Below are 14,440 nucleotides of genomic sequence, written 5' to 3' on the forward strand. Positions count from 1 at the left end.
TCACCCTTTTACAGACAAGGACGCTGAGGCACTGAGAGGACAAGCAATATGTCCGGTCACATTCTGCTAAGAGGCGGAGCCAGAATTTGAACCCAAGCAGGTTGGCTCTAAAGGCTAGATTTCTAATCACTAAGTCATACCACCACCAGGTGAGAAAGGTTGAGAAAGGAGATTGCTGCCAAAGTTGTAGAAGGTTTTTGGAGTCAGTTGACTACACCCACCCTCCCCCCCCAGCACTGTGACCGGCAACGTGCCTGAACAGCCACCCCCGTCTGCATGGACATCAGTCACATGCTCTCAGAGGAAGAGGAGCAAAGTCTTGTCACTGCTGGGAGATTTACCACGAGACATCTGGTGTGAATTCGAGAGATTAGATCTGTTCATTGCCATTCTTGACTTAGTTGTCAACTTTTTATTATCAAGATCCTGAGTTTTGACACTGAGACCACAGAATCAGGAGCAGGCAAGCTTGACACAGTGCCCAGAAACCGTCAGCTCGAGATAACATTGTGATAAATGAAATAATACCAACTTGAACATTCTTATACTTGAGTACAAACTTATACTTTGTGTCCTAAAACATCTTTCAAAAATTTTTACTTAATGTGGGCATATATTCATTTAGACTAGGCCACAGCTACCTTGGTTTCTTAGTTTTAAATAAGGTTTCAGTTAGAGTTGTAATATCATCATCACGAAATCTTGCAGAAGCATTTAATGAAGTCTAGCTATTATGATAAATAAAAGATATTATTATAAAATAACTCAGTCAATTATTCAACAACTAGGCCCCTTCATTCAAAATACAACACTGCATGGGACTTATCATCAGCATCCTTCAAAGTTTACAGATTAAAATAAAAACCCAAGGATGAGACTGGTTAAAAAATTTGACCAAGTTCACCCAGTTGTGGCTGGGGTTGAAACCAGACTTGTTGAACCTCAAAGCCAAGGCTTTCTTTCTTTTTTTTTTTCAAATATCAGCTTAAAAAAGAGATTAGAGCAGTGAAGCTTTCCTTCTTATGGCTATGACTGGTAAAACAGAATAAGCAACTCTAATTTCCTTTAAGCCTCTCCTCTGTCAAGAACTAAACCCTTCTGGCTTCTAACCATGCCGACACCATCCAACATCAAACTCTAGAAGTTGATAGTAACTTAGCAAGACAATATGCGAAAGGCAAGGCTTCTAATAAATACCTGAAACAAAGATTCTGAGCGGCCACGGATTCTGCCAAGTTAAGCAGAAATCTTCCGGTGCCTGCTGGCTGCTCCTGCAGAAGCTCTCTTCATTTTCAAAATTAATCTAACCTAATTTGGCCATACATTTTTTTCTGTTTTGAAATCTTGCATATCTTTATTTATAATCTAATTCTCTGAAATTTCTACTAAGAAGCAAAACACAAAAACTTTTATTTGCCTGAGTCACACCTAGGGGCTTGCATTTGGATCATGGCATCCAAATATTTTGTTACTTAGAAGATATCCTGTGAGGTTTATTCATCTTCTTGGCTGGTGTCATAGCGAAATTGAGATAGAATGTCTTAACACTGCAGGGCTGGCCAGTGGTGACCTGGTCTTACAGTAACCATGTGAAAAGCAGGAAATATTTGTCCTGTTAAATTTATGTGACTTAAAGTGGGTCAGGTTCTCACTCAATGATTCACACAAGAACAAGCACTCAGTGCTCCTTTCCTTCCCTCCATCCTTCCTTTGGCCTCACCCAACTCTCCCCTTCAAAAACTCAAAGCAATTGGTACATATTCAAGGACAAACTGGAAATAACAAAGACTATCTATATCCAGGACTAGCCTGCTGAGCTCCTCCATCCCTCTCCCCTCCCTGTCCCTTTAAGTCTCCCTCGTCTCAATGACGGTCACTCCATCCTCCGGTTCCCCAAGCTAAAACTCTCCATATATGATTGACTCTTCTCCTCCTCACATATCTGGCATGCAGTCCACCAGTGCATCCTATTGGTTCCACCTTGAAAGAACATCCTACCTGCGAGGACTCCCTCCCACCTCCACCGCCACCTCCCTTGAACAAGCCACCATCATCTCTCACCTGGATTTTAACAATAGCTTCTAATGGTTGTCCCTGCTTCCACTCATGCCCTTCTGCAGACTATCCTTAATACAGAGGCTCCAGAGAGCCTGTTAAAACCTAAGTCAAATCGTATATACCTCCAATGTCTTTCCACTTCCTCCAGAGGAAAAGCCAACACCCTTACCTCCACTGTGGCGTCCGCACAACCTGAGGCCACCTGGCATCTCCTTTCCAATCCTGTGCCCTCCTTGAATGTACCAGGACAGTTCCCGCCCTGCACTAGCCCTTCCTTCTGTCTAGATGGCTCCTTCCAGTGATCCACAAGGCTGACTTTCTCACCTCCTCAAAGCCCATGCTCCTACGGCACGTTCTCAGTAAGGCTTAGCCCTACTACTCAAGTTTCTTTTCTTCTCTCTTTTTTTTTTTTTTTGGCTCCTGAACTTTTTTTGTTGAGTTTAAATCACATCACATAAAATTAATCATTTTAAAGTGACAATTCAGTGGTATTCAATACATTGACAATGTTGTGAAACCAACAATCTATCTAGACCTAAAACATTTTCATCACCCCAAATAAAACCCTGTGCCATCAGTAGTCACCCACCCCACCCCTCCTCCCCCTAGTCTCTAGCAACCATCCACCTGTCTTCTGTCTCTATGGACTTGCCTATTCTGAATAGTTCGTATAAATGGAATCAAACAATAAGTGCCCTTTGTACCTGACTCATTTAGCATAATGTAGTCAAGGTCCATTTATGTTGAAGCATATATCAGCACTTCACTCTTTTTAATGGTTGAGTAATATTCTACTGTCTGAATATACCACAATGTGTTTATCCGTTCATCCATTTGTGAGCATGTGGGTTGCCTCTGCCTTTGACTATTGTGAATATGCCATTGTGGACATCGGTGTCCAAGCGTTTGTTTGGTATCTGATTGGCTAATTTTGAATTGCCCATCTTTCCCTCTTTCCCCATCTCCTTGCCCTGCTCTGGTCCTTCTCTAGGGCGCACATCATCTCCTAAGACTCTACTTAACACACCGTGTTTACTGTTTCTGTTCTGTTTCCCCCGCTAGAATACGAGCTCCAGAAGGAAAGATGTTTCTGTCAGTTGTGTCCACTGATCACTAGCTCACATCCTTGGAATGGCAACCTGTACAAAGCAGGGCCCCAAAAGTGTTCACTGAATGAGCCAGCACACCAACTATGGGGTGGGGTTTTCAGTCTGAAAAGTAAAGGTTTTATGTATGAATCTGAACAGGAGCAGCACACTTTCTGCCATGCTTTTATAGCTCTCCCCTGAAACCCTGTCCTCCCTGTCCGGCCTCATGGTACGATGAGGACGAAGTCACCTTGGAAGGCCCTGTGGAAACTCCAGGGGTGAGAAAGGAGTGAGCAGCTGAGTAAGCCAGGAGGGGCTCCGCTGTCTGAGGACAGACAGAAGGAGGGAGTGGGGGTGCTGGCCACAGGAAAACCAGCCAGCTCGCTTAACTGTTTGCCCATGTGAAGTGACTAAATTATAACCACGATCCCTCTGAGACTAATAGCTTATGCCCACCGTATAATCTACCCCCTGCTAATTCCAGAGAATCTGCTACTGTGCTCAGCATTTGCCAGCCTTTATCTCATGGACACTTTCCTTTGTCGTGGGATCAGCGTGGCCTTTATTTTCCCCGGCATTAGAATCATCATCTGTAAATCTGTGACAATTCTGAGATTCACATGGAAATTTAAATTACTTAAAAGAGCCAAAATATTATTTTAAAAAATAAGTACAGAACTGGAGAACTAATACAACTTGTTTATAAGATTTAATATAAAGCCACAATGATGAGAACAGTGTGGTGCTGGCATAAAGATAGATACATAGAACAAAAGATCAAAGGAGTCTAGAAATAGACTCACACATGTAAGGCAAGTTGATTTTTCATAAAAGCATCAGTATAAGTCTCTGGGGAAAGCACAGTGTTTTCAACAAATGATGATGGAAAAATTGGCCATCTATCTGGAATAAATCTTTATTGCACATGATACACAAAAATAAAATCAAAATGGATCATATATGTAGAAAGTTACATAGTGGAAAACCTTAATAACTTGGAGTAGGACAAATATTTCTTAGACTAGATACAAAAATCATCAACCATGAAAGAAAAAGAAATAACTTGAACTTCATCAAAATTAAGAACCATTATATCAAAGGCATCATTACAATTGGAATAAGTCAAACCAAAGTCTCAGACCCAAAACTCAATTTAGACATCTGATGAAGGACTTGTGTCTAGTTCAGAAATAAGTTTTACAAGTCAGTATAAAGAAGACAAATAGCCCCATTAAAAAAAGAGGAAGAGCGTTAAACTGATATTTCACAAGAGAAAATGTATCAATGTTGAACAAATACAAAAAAAAAAAAGATGTTCCAAGGTAACTTATTAGAGAAATGCAAGTGATTAAGATCACAGTGAGATCCAGCATTGTGGGTAGTATTAAAATGACTGACAACACCAAGTGCTGGTGAGAATGTGGTGCAAAGAGCTCCCAGCACATTACTGATCAGCACGTAAAATGGTAAATGACTTTGGAAAGTGGCTTGGCAGTTTCTAAGAAATGTCATGTGACTCAGGAATTTTTCCCCTAAAGATTTGACCAAACGAAATAAAAAAAAAATGTGTGCCTATAAAGAGACTCACATCAGTCTCATAGACTCTTGACGACCATCACCACGTACATGGATAAACTTTTATACTCATATGATGGAATGCTACTCAGAAATTAAAAAGAAGGAACTACTGATCTGTGCAATTTGAATGAATTTCAGAAACATTATGCCGCGTGAAAGAAGCTAGGTGTGAAAGAGTGCACGCTATATGATCTCATTTACATAATGTTCTAAAACTGTAAAGCTAATGAGTGATTGTCTGGGATGAGGAGATGACAGCCTTCGATTAACCGTAAAGGAGCATGAGAGACCAAAGTGGATTCTGGAATGCTTATATCAGACAAAATAGACTATAAGACAAAGACTGTGACAAGAGACAAAAAAAAAAGGATTTATATAATGATAAAAAAAAATCAATCTAACAGAAGGCAGGCAAGAATATATAGTGGGGATGACAGTATTTTCAATAAGTGGTGTTGGGAAAACTGGACAGCTCCGTGCCAAAGAATGAAACTGAATCACTTTCTTAGACCACAAACAGAAATAAAATCCAAATGGGTTAAAGACTTAAATGTAAGATCTGAAACCATAAAACTCTAATAACTAGTCAGGATTGCAATGGTACCATGCTTTTGCCGATGTCACCAGTTACGTCCACATAATTGCTAAAGCCAGTGTCTGTCCTCAGTCTCCACCTTTCCTTGAGCCCTGAGAAGTGTCTGTCACAGTGGAACACTTCCTCCCTCATCTTTCTTCAGGACGCCACTGGCTTCTCCTCACATCTCTTCTCTCCATCGCTGCATGATTCAGAGCTCAAACCTCTTTTCTTCTCTGTCCACACTCATACTCCATGTGATGTGGTCTAGTATCCAGGTTGTAAACATCTTCTATATGGCTGATTACACTCTCAAAGTTTAACCTGCCATCCAGACTCTCCCCGCTGAACTCTGGACTCAGACATGCTCCTGCTGACTTGATGTCTCCACTTGTCTGTGTCCGAGACATCTCAAAATTAACCCATCAAGATTGATTTCTACTCTTCACACCAAAGCCTGCTCTTCCAACAGCGCTCATCATGGTGGATGGCAACTCCATCTTCACGGCTGCGCAGATCAAAATCCATGGCGGTTTCCTTAAACCTCTTTCACCAACACACCTCATTCAGTCCTTCAGCAAGTCCCATTAAATCTACTTGCCAAGTCTGTGACCACCGCTTATGGCCCTCACTGGTGGTCCAGGCCACCATCATCTTTTGCCTGGATTATTGAGAAACTTCCAAACTCATCTCTTTGGTCCTTCCCTTGCCCCCTTAGGATCTGTTTTCAAAGCAGAAACCAGCATGGTCCTTTTACTCATTGCCCCTCTGTGGTCTGCTAGCCCGCACACCTCTCTGATTCACATCCTTCTGTGCCCCCACCTTCATTCCACACTCTCCTCCTCTCTCTTCCCTGAACACCCCACGCTTGCCCTCACCTCAGAGCTATTTCCCCTATCTGAGATTCTCTTCCTCCAGGCTGCTGTGTGACTGGCTCCCTCACCTTCCCCTTAATGAGTCTACCTTTTACCTCAACCAGCCCTGTGCTCCCAACCTCCTCGCTCTATTTTTCTATGGCTTTTATAACCTCCTAATGTACTACATAATTATTATTCACCACACACAGACTTTCTGTTCTGTTCACTGATGTATCCCCAGGGCAGGTCCTCAATAAATGCCTTCTGAATGAACAAATGAATGAATGGTCTCTTGTTGAGTAAGCATAAGGATGAATTTGTAAATTTTTTTTTACTGAATTGAATCTTTTTCTTTATAAGAGTGCCAGGTTTAAGGATGCTTTTATTATAAAGGTGAAAATAGAAAGTGGGAGAAATTTTTCCTGGATTTGACCCAGAGGCCAGAGGCACAAACCGTCACTGACAGACTGAAAGAAAGAAAGAATTAAAGTGGCAACAAATATATACTGAAGGGCAGAGAAACAGAAAAGCAAACCCATAGGAGCCATGTTTGAATTAAACCTCTAAGTTGCTCAAAATACTCCCTTATGACAGCAGGAGCCAAATCCATTCTGAGGTTGTTTGTTTGGTTGCAATGATTTAAAAATATCTTAGTTTCATAAAGCTTAATGTAGATCCCATTATGAAAAGCTTAATCACTTTGCATCAGGCTCGTTTCCTAGAAAATTCCTATTCTGAGTCATTTCTCTGTACCTTTTAAAAACTGGTGTTTTTGTCAGCAGTGATCTAACAGAGACTTGTTGGAGGAAAAATTCTTTCTCCCAATGCTCGAAAAATATTTTTTTGAAATGAAGATAAAGGAATTTTGAACATTCCAACCCAGAATCTGTCGGGGGACCTGCGCTCACCATTCCTACCGAGTAGTGAAACGCAGGGAAATGTGCCCCTCCTGAACACGGGAGTCAAGGTTTTCTTTAGAGTTTGAGATTACCGCTGATGGTGAACTGAAGGACATTCGGATACCAGTGCACAGTATGGAGTTCTTTCAGCCAAGCTTCCAGCAGAAAGCAGCTGATAGGTTCTGATCCCCCAAGACGCCAGAGTGAAGAGGACTTTTAGAAAATGCTCAGTCAGCACCAATCATCCTGGAGGTGGGCGGGGAGAGTGAGGAGTGGGGAGAGTGACATCAGATGTACCCCATTCCTCAGGGACAAGTCATCCCGCTCAGAGCTTTAGTTGGGTGCAGGGGAGCAAAGAGGGTGGAGGCGCCAGTGGGCAGAGGTAGATCCCTAAGCCCCTTTGACTACAAGGCTTCTAAGAGGAAGGGGTAAGGATGTCTCAGTCCCCAGCTAAGAGTGGGCTGAAACAGACACCCAACATTCACACTTAAACCATGTTTGAAGAAGTTGTCAAAAGACATAAGTGGTCTTGGATAGGGTCTGCGGTCGCTGACATTCAAAGTTATCCATCCACCTTGGGAATAAGTCATAGCTCTTGTCTAAATCTCAATTACACTGTCAGAGAAAGGGGACACCATCTTTATTTTGTACTTTTCCATCAGGGCCCTGTCCCTTTGGACCTGGGGTTCCATCACCCAACCATTCTCATGCTCATTTTCAGTCTTGCATAGTGAGCCCAAGCTCTCACCAGCATTACGTGACACGGGAGTTGAATGCACAGGATTTGAGTCAGCCAGGTCCGAGTTTTGTCCCTAATTCACAGAATGATCACAGGAACCACAGGATATGGCGCATAGCAAACACTTGGCTCACGGTCTGGTATACAGCAGACTCTCAGTAAATAGTTATTGTTGGTGCTGCTGCTATGTTATTACAAGCGTGCTAAGGAGACCGTGCCCCAGACAAGCCGGCGCCTCCTCGCTCCTTGCCAAGCACAGTTTGTCACCTCGTTTCCCCGCTCTCCCCTGTATTTGATCGCAGTTCTTAGGAATGCTCCTAAAAGAAAACATAGGGTAAAAGCTTCGTGACACTGGTCTTGGCAATGATTTCATGGATGTGCAGCCAAAAGCATAGAAAAATAGATTAAAAAGTGAAAGAAAAATAGACACGGGGACTACATCAAACTAAAAAGATCTCATGCAGCAGTAGAAACAGTCAACAGAGTGAAACGGCAGAAGTCATATATCTGGTGAAGGATTGATTTCCAAGATACGTAAGGAACCGATACAACTCAATAGCAAATAATAATGATAATAATAACCCAATGTATAAATAGGCAGAGGACTTGAATAGCCATTTCTCCAAAGAAGACATACAGATGGGCAACAGGTGCATAAAAAGATGCTCGGCCGCCCTAATCATCAGGGAAACGCAGATCAAAACTGCAGTGAGATACCACCTCAGCCCTGTCAGGAGAGCTATTACCAAAGAAACACGAGGTAACAAGGGTTGGAGAGGATGTGGAGAAATTGGAACCCTTGTGCAGTTGGTGGGAACGCACAGTGATACAGTTGCTATGGAAAACATTAAGATTCCTGGAAAAGCTGAAGATAGAAACACCAGGGGATCCAGCACGCCCACGGCAGGGTATTTGTCCCAAAAATTTGAAATCCGAATCTCCAAGAGATACCTGCACTCTCGTGTTCCTTGCAGCACGACTGACAACAGCCAAGACATGGAAACAACCTAAATGTCCATCGAGAGACGCGTGGATGAAGAAAGTGTTAGTTACACACTTGCCGGATACGTGTATACGACGGAAGGGTGTTCAGACTGAGCCTGGAGGGCACTGTGTTAAGTGAAGTAAGCCAGGCACAGAAGGACAAATACTGCCCGATTCGACTTGCATCAAGTATTAAAACAAATACACAAAACCGAAGAGTGGAATGGTGGTTTCCAGGGGCCTGGAGAGGAGGAAATGGAGAGAGGATGGACACCCACACACACTTTCAGTTACGTAAGACGAATAATTTCTAGAGATCGATGGTACAATATTGTGCAGGAAGTCAAAAGTACCGGATTGTACATGTAAACATTTGTTAAAATGGTAGAGCTCATGGTAAGGGTTTTTACCAGACAGAATTTTTAAAAATTTTAAGTGCCTGTTTAGAATGCAGACAACCCACCTAACCCCTTTTCTTCCTCTTTCTGAGAACTGGATTTGGTTGCTGTTATGTTTTGTTCCAGACCAGAGGGGCCCTTCCCTCCACCCTGAACTGGGACCCTAGGACAGGCACACACGTGCACACAGGTGCACACTCACACGGTTCCAGCATCACACTGCCCTGCATCGTGTTCCACCCGCTGGGGTGCCCTTCCCCTTGGATATCAACGTCACCCAAAACTTTGGAGACCCTCCCCTTTGCAGTTTTCTATCTCTGCACTCACAGAAAACTGGGAAGTGTGGAGGGTCGAGCACAGAAATATAGACCCTCATAATCACAGGACAAATACTGAAGGACATAGATGAAGAGTTCTTCTGGAAAAAGCAGGAATCCAAAATCCAAAGACACCCCAGATCTGTTTGAGCTGTTGGTCCACATCTCCAGACACAGAGGCATCTAGTTAAGAAAACACATTGGGACCAATTTCTTCATCTAAACGGTCTGTTCAAGAACAGAGGGAACCCAATGTTCTGCTGGGGATTCTGTCATTCAAACCAGCGACCATGGCAGGCGGGCAGCAGGGCACAGAGATGGGCGTCCCCAGAGCAGGAAAGGTGAAAATGAGTGACCGTGATGGAGACTGACATCGTTAAGTGTTTGCTGTCAGACAGGTCCTGAGCTGTCACTTTACGTCCACGTCACCTTTTGAAACCACCCTCTGAACTAGGCATTAGTCCTGATATGCTGGTTTTATAAGGAATACAAGAACTCAAGAGCTTAGATGCGTGTCCTAGAGTCTCGCATCAAGGAGGTGCAAGAACTGCTACATTCAGAGGAAACACGACTCCCACTTCTCTGCCCCGGACACTCGGCAGGCAGGGCCTTGGGGGCCCGCTCTGGCTCGCCAGACTCTTCGCACTTTTGAGGGCAGCCTTGAGAGAGGAAAGAAACGGACGGAGCCACTAACCGGAAGCACCAATGCCACATGTGAGCTTAGTTCTTCACTCCCTTCCTCCCCTAAACCAAACTGGCCCCCACAGACCACCTCCTCATCCCCATCACGTTTCCAGCCTGGGTTTCCTTGTCCTGGAGGGCCCGACCCCTCTTCCCTGCACCTCATCCGTCCCCCTCGCCCCCTTCACTCAGCATCTCCCTACTTCCTGAGCTCTTTTCCCTCTTCCATCGTCTGAGTAGATTCTAACTCTGGGTTTTGGTGGATTCCAGCAAGAATAATGCTGGCACATGAGCACTTTGTATGTACCGAAGGACCCCGCAAGCCCACCACACCCTCCGCCATTTGTTTTCCAATACAAGAGGTCAAAGTTCCACGTTATGCAAACAAAACTTCAGCAGACTTTATCAGTCTGTAACTTGACTTTCCCATTGGTAATACTGCCTTTTTCATAGACAGAAAATTGAGAGCAATGATTATTTTTAACCTAAATTTTTGTTTTAATATTCCATTCACTTTGAGATAAAACATTTTTCAACACCCACCCCAACACACACACACACACACACACACACACACACACAAAGAAAGGCGCTTACCATCAGTGAGGCTGACTGAGAGCTTTCTTCCTCAAATTCCTACCAACCAAGATTATTAATCCCAAAAAACAGCTTCTCTAATAACTCTATGCTAAATGCATTAGGCACCTTTCTTTAAAAACCTCCCATTTTCCTTATCAGTTAAGACACAGGAACCAGTCACTGATAAGCTGAAACCGATGAAGTGCTCTGTTAAATACCAGCTTCGGTTTTCACCACATCGCCTACTTGAAAGAGCTCTGATGAAGCTGCTTCCAATTGTAACGTTATCTCCATAGAGGGTCACATTTTCTCAACTCGATTTTATCTCCCCCGTGGGTGATAGTCTCAGCAAAACTTCCCCGACTCCATCTAGGTGACAGGTCACTCAGTGCCCTTATAGTGAGTTGGTGGCTGCAACTTTGCAAAAGCTGCAGCTCTGAGAACAACAGGGCACATTTCTGACAGCAAGTTTTACTGTAGATGTCCCAGTGTCAATGTTTGGAAAACTCTGATGCATTCTGGGTGCGGTAAGTGAATGCCAGGCTCTGTGTGCAAGGATTTTTTTGGACATGCCGTCCCCTGCACTCCTTAGAGGCCTACCAGGGGCTCAGAGAGGTTGACTAACTACCTTACTTGAGGCAACAGCCTGTTCAAGGTAAAGCCAGCATCCAAAGCATCTGTAATTGGCCTCTTCCCACGTGTCCAGCTGGCCAGTCTTGGGCGTTTGCAATACAGGTCTGTGGACACACGTTGCAACTATTAGAATTCTGAATAAAGCAACTTTAATCATCATGTGATTTTCTTTTACAAAATGTTGGTGACTTTCAAATGATCGAAATGTACCATCTGCCAAAGGACTCTCTGATAACAGTAGGAAGTGCAGGCGCTTTCAATACAAAGTTTTCCTCTTCCTAACAGTGCGGCTTTGGGCATATTTCATAACCTCTCCAAATCTGTTGCGCGAAGGGCACTGTTATCAATGGTAAATGGACAGTCGGTACAGGGGCTTAGCCACAGTAATGAGCACTGGTACCTCTCTGCCCTGTCACATCCTCAACCCGCTGTATAACTTCGCTTTAAAAAAAGAAAACTTCAAAATGTATTTTCTTTCATAGTTGCTTCCAGATTCCAGTCTTACCAAGGGAGCCAAATCCATCTTTTCTTCTTACCTAAGTTTGCCGTACAGACAAGATGAAATTCTGCAACAAAACCCAGTTATCTATTACACAATCTTTACACAGAGCATACTTTTACATGGAGTCAGTTATCATTTCTTCCCCCTGGCTGGAGAACAGGAGAAAATACACTTAAACAATAAACCAAGCGGTTCTGTTGATGTGTCCACATTAGATGGGACTCCTGGACAGATGTCTGAGACCCACTACTGATCTCAAAGGACATACACTTTACAAAAAATTGGAGGGGGCAGATATGAATGTAGCATTTTTCCAAATCTGAAATTTTTGAGTGGAAATTAGACATTTGCAACAATCTGAATATTTTTAAAAATCAGAGCAGGTTATAGAGAAATTATAGCGTATATCCTTTTTCCAAGAGTGGAATTTTGGAACAGAGTGGAACAGAGAGCCCTGCCTCTCTGCACTGCTCAGCATCAGCCCAGGACTTCCTGGTGTGGCTGAGTTATGTTTTTGCTCTACATCCAGATCTCTCGATATCCCTTATCATCATATGAGCATTAAGGCAGCAGGACAGTGGTTAGAAACCCGGGCCAACTCTGCCGTACAATCTGTCTTTCAAAGATTTTCTCAGCGTTGGCATTTACATAACTGACTGTTATCAGGGTGACTAATGTTTTCAACGTTTCCATTAACAGTTCAAAACATTTCATAAAGTCCAGGGGGGCCAACATCTGTCAAGGTCCACCCGTTTTTGTAATAAAGAAAGGAAGATCTGATGGACGATAGAGGGGCCTCGGCAGCCGTGGGGGGCTTCAGGAAGTTTCTCTTTAATAACCCCTCTCTCTGCAAGGGCTCTGCAAAATGCAGAAACCAGAGATTCCTGCTGGAGCACCCAACTAGCAGGGGGAGCCTGGGGGAGCCCAGGAGGGACCGCAGCCTGCCCCTTTAGGGCTCTCTCCTCAGTCCCAAAGATCTTTGATGGTGTGCCCAAGTATGATTTGCCAGCCATACCCACTAAAAACGACTTGGAAGTGATTCTCCTAAACCCCAGAACAGATGGAAGGAAATAGTTCTTTGCTGAGGAGCAGACTAACTGTGGCAACTCACCATTCAGTGACATGAAAGGAGAGATTAAAGCTGGCCAAACTTACTCATCTGAAATGAGAACACCAGACTGGCTGCAAGAGTAGAAATGTGTTTGGTGTGTGTGTGTGTGTGTGTGTGTGTACGTGGTGCATCCACACGTGTGTGTAAGATCTTTTTTCCTCCTTTTTCAGTTTTATTAGGTAGAGTTATTCAGTTTGCCTGCACATATACATTGCGTGTAAATACATATATACAATATACGTCACGTTTTTAGTTTGCATATGTGTACTGTTTACTGTTTCTAAAAACAGATTGGAGTTTTCGCTTTTTAAACTTATAGTTATCAGTGTAATAAAGCCAACCACAAAATAAGAATCAACAGAATGTGGTAATCCAATCATAAAGGACAGTCAGATGTGCCTGACGTGTTTAAGATCTTATCTGTGTGTTTGAATGTGGGTTCTGTCCCCATGGAGTGGACATCTTAGCTCTGGACCCAAACCTAAAGAAGCTTTTAAATGTCAAAAGTCTCAGTGACTTGCCAAAAAAGAAAAGTTAGCTGATCTTCCTTGCATCTTGGAGACTTAGAACACTTGGTTCCGACCCACTACCGATTCTGCAACTATTTAACAACCCAGAGTCCCCCCTGTGATGTCTGCTAATTCCTGGGGTTCATGATCTCAGGGTCACTCTGTCTCAGGAGACCCTGAAGTGGAACCCCCCAGCTAAGGCATCCTCAGATTCCTGACTCTCAAAAAAATGCATGAGATAAGAAATGTCCATCGCTTAGGCTCCCACATTTTAGAGTCGTTTGTTATGCAGCAATAGATAATCACTAGTTGACAATAACACGTCTATCACTATTTCCTTTGTGACTCTATCAGCAAGGAGGTGGAAGGCAGGGGTGCTCGCTGGTATGAAATGACTTTTATTCAAAAATTGAACTTCCAGCCCTGCTTACTAGGCCTTTTGCAATCAGAAGGCTGCTTCTGGTTTATCTCTTGGGTTTCCATTATCAGAGGCAACTTTCTAGGTTAGAAATTGTTCCACAGTTCTTAAAAGCACTCCTTCCTTAGCCTAATCAGGTAAAACATCTTCCCTTTCACATGTTCATTGTGTACATTCAACAGATCTTTGTCCACGTATCTGATGTGTTTTATCATAGAAAGCAATGGTTGATGACAAACGTCGCCTTTGATGACATCTGAGAAGCCTCCTGGGGACACGTCTCTGTGGGCAGTGGGATGGCCCACATGAGGCTACCCAGAGCACAGACACTGCAGTAGGAAAGGCAAGGGTTCAGGGAAGCAGAGGGCGAGGCCCAGGCTGGGCCTCGGGCAGGGGCTCCATGACTTTGGGCAGACTTGCCTTGATCACGAGTGTTCTCATCCTGACATGATGCCTTCTCGCAGAGGCCTGTGCTCCCTGGAGTCTCACACAGATGCCTTGGCTTCTGACACAGT

At 43.6% G+C, this 14,440-nt stretch overlaps 1 protein-coding gene across 1 annotated transcript in view; it reads right to left on the minus strand.

Moving 5' to 3' along the window:
* The window catches only part of IL1RL1 (interleukin 1 receptor like 1), a 28,307-nt gene extending 17,458 nt beyond the window's left edge, over window positions 1-10,849 (minus strand). The window contains exon 1 of the mRNA XM_015251593.3: window positions 10,771-10,849. The gene's annotated coding sequence lies outside the window, so the exon portion shown is untranslated. The remainder of the gene's footprint in view (window positions 1-10,770) is intronic.
* Between the last annotated feature and the right edge of the window lie 3,591 nt (window positions 10,850-14,440).

This window comes from Vicugna pacos, chromosome 28 (genome assembly GCF_048564905.1).
Source record: "Vicugna pacos chromosome 28, VicPac4, whole genome shotgun sequence".
NCBI classification, from domain to species: Eukaryota; Metazoa; Chordata; class Mammalia; order Artiodactyla; family Camelidae; genus Vicugna; species Vicugna pacos.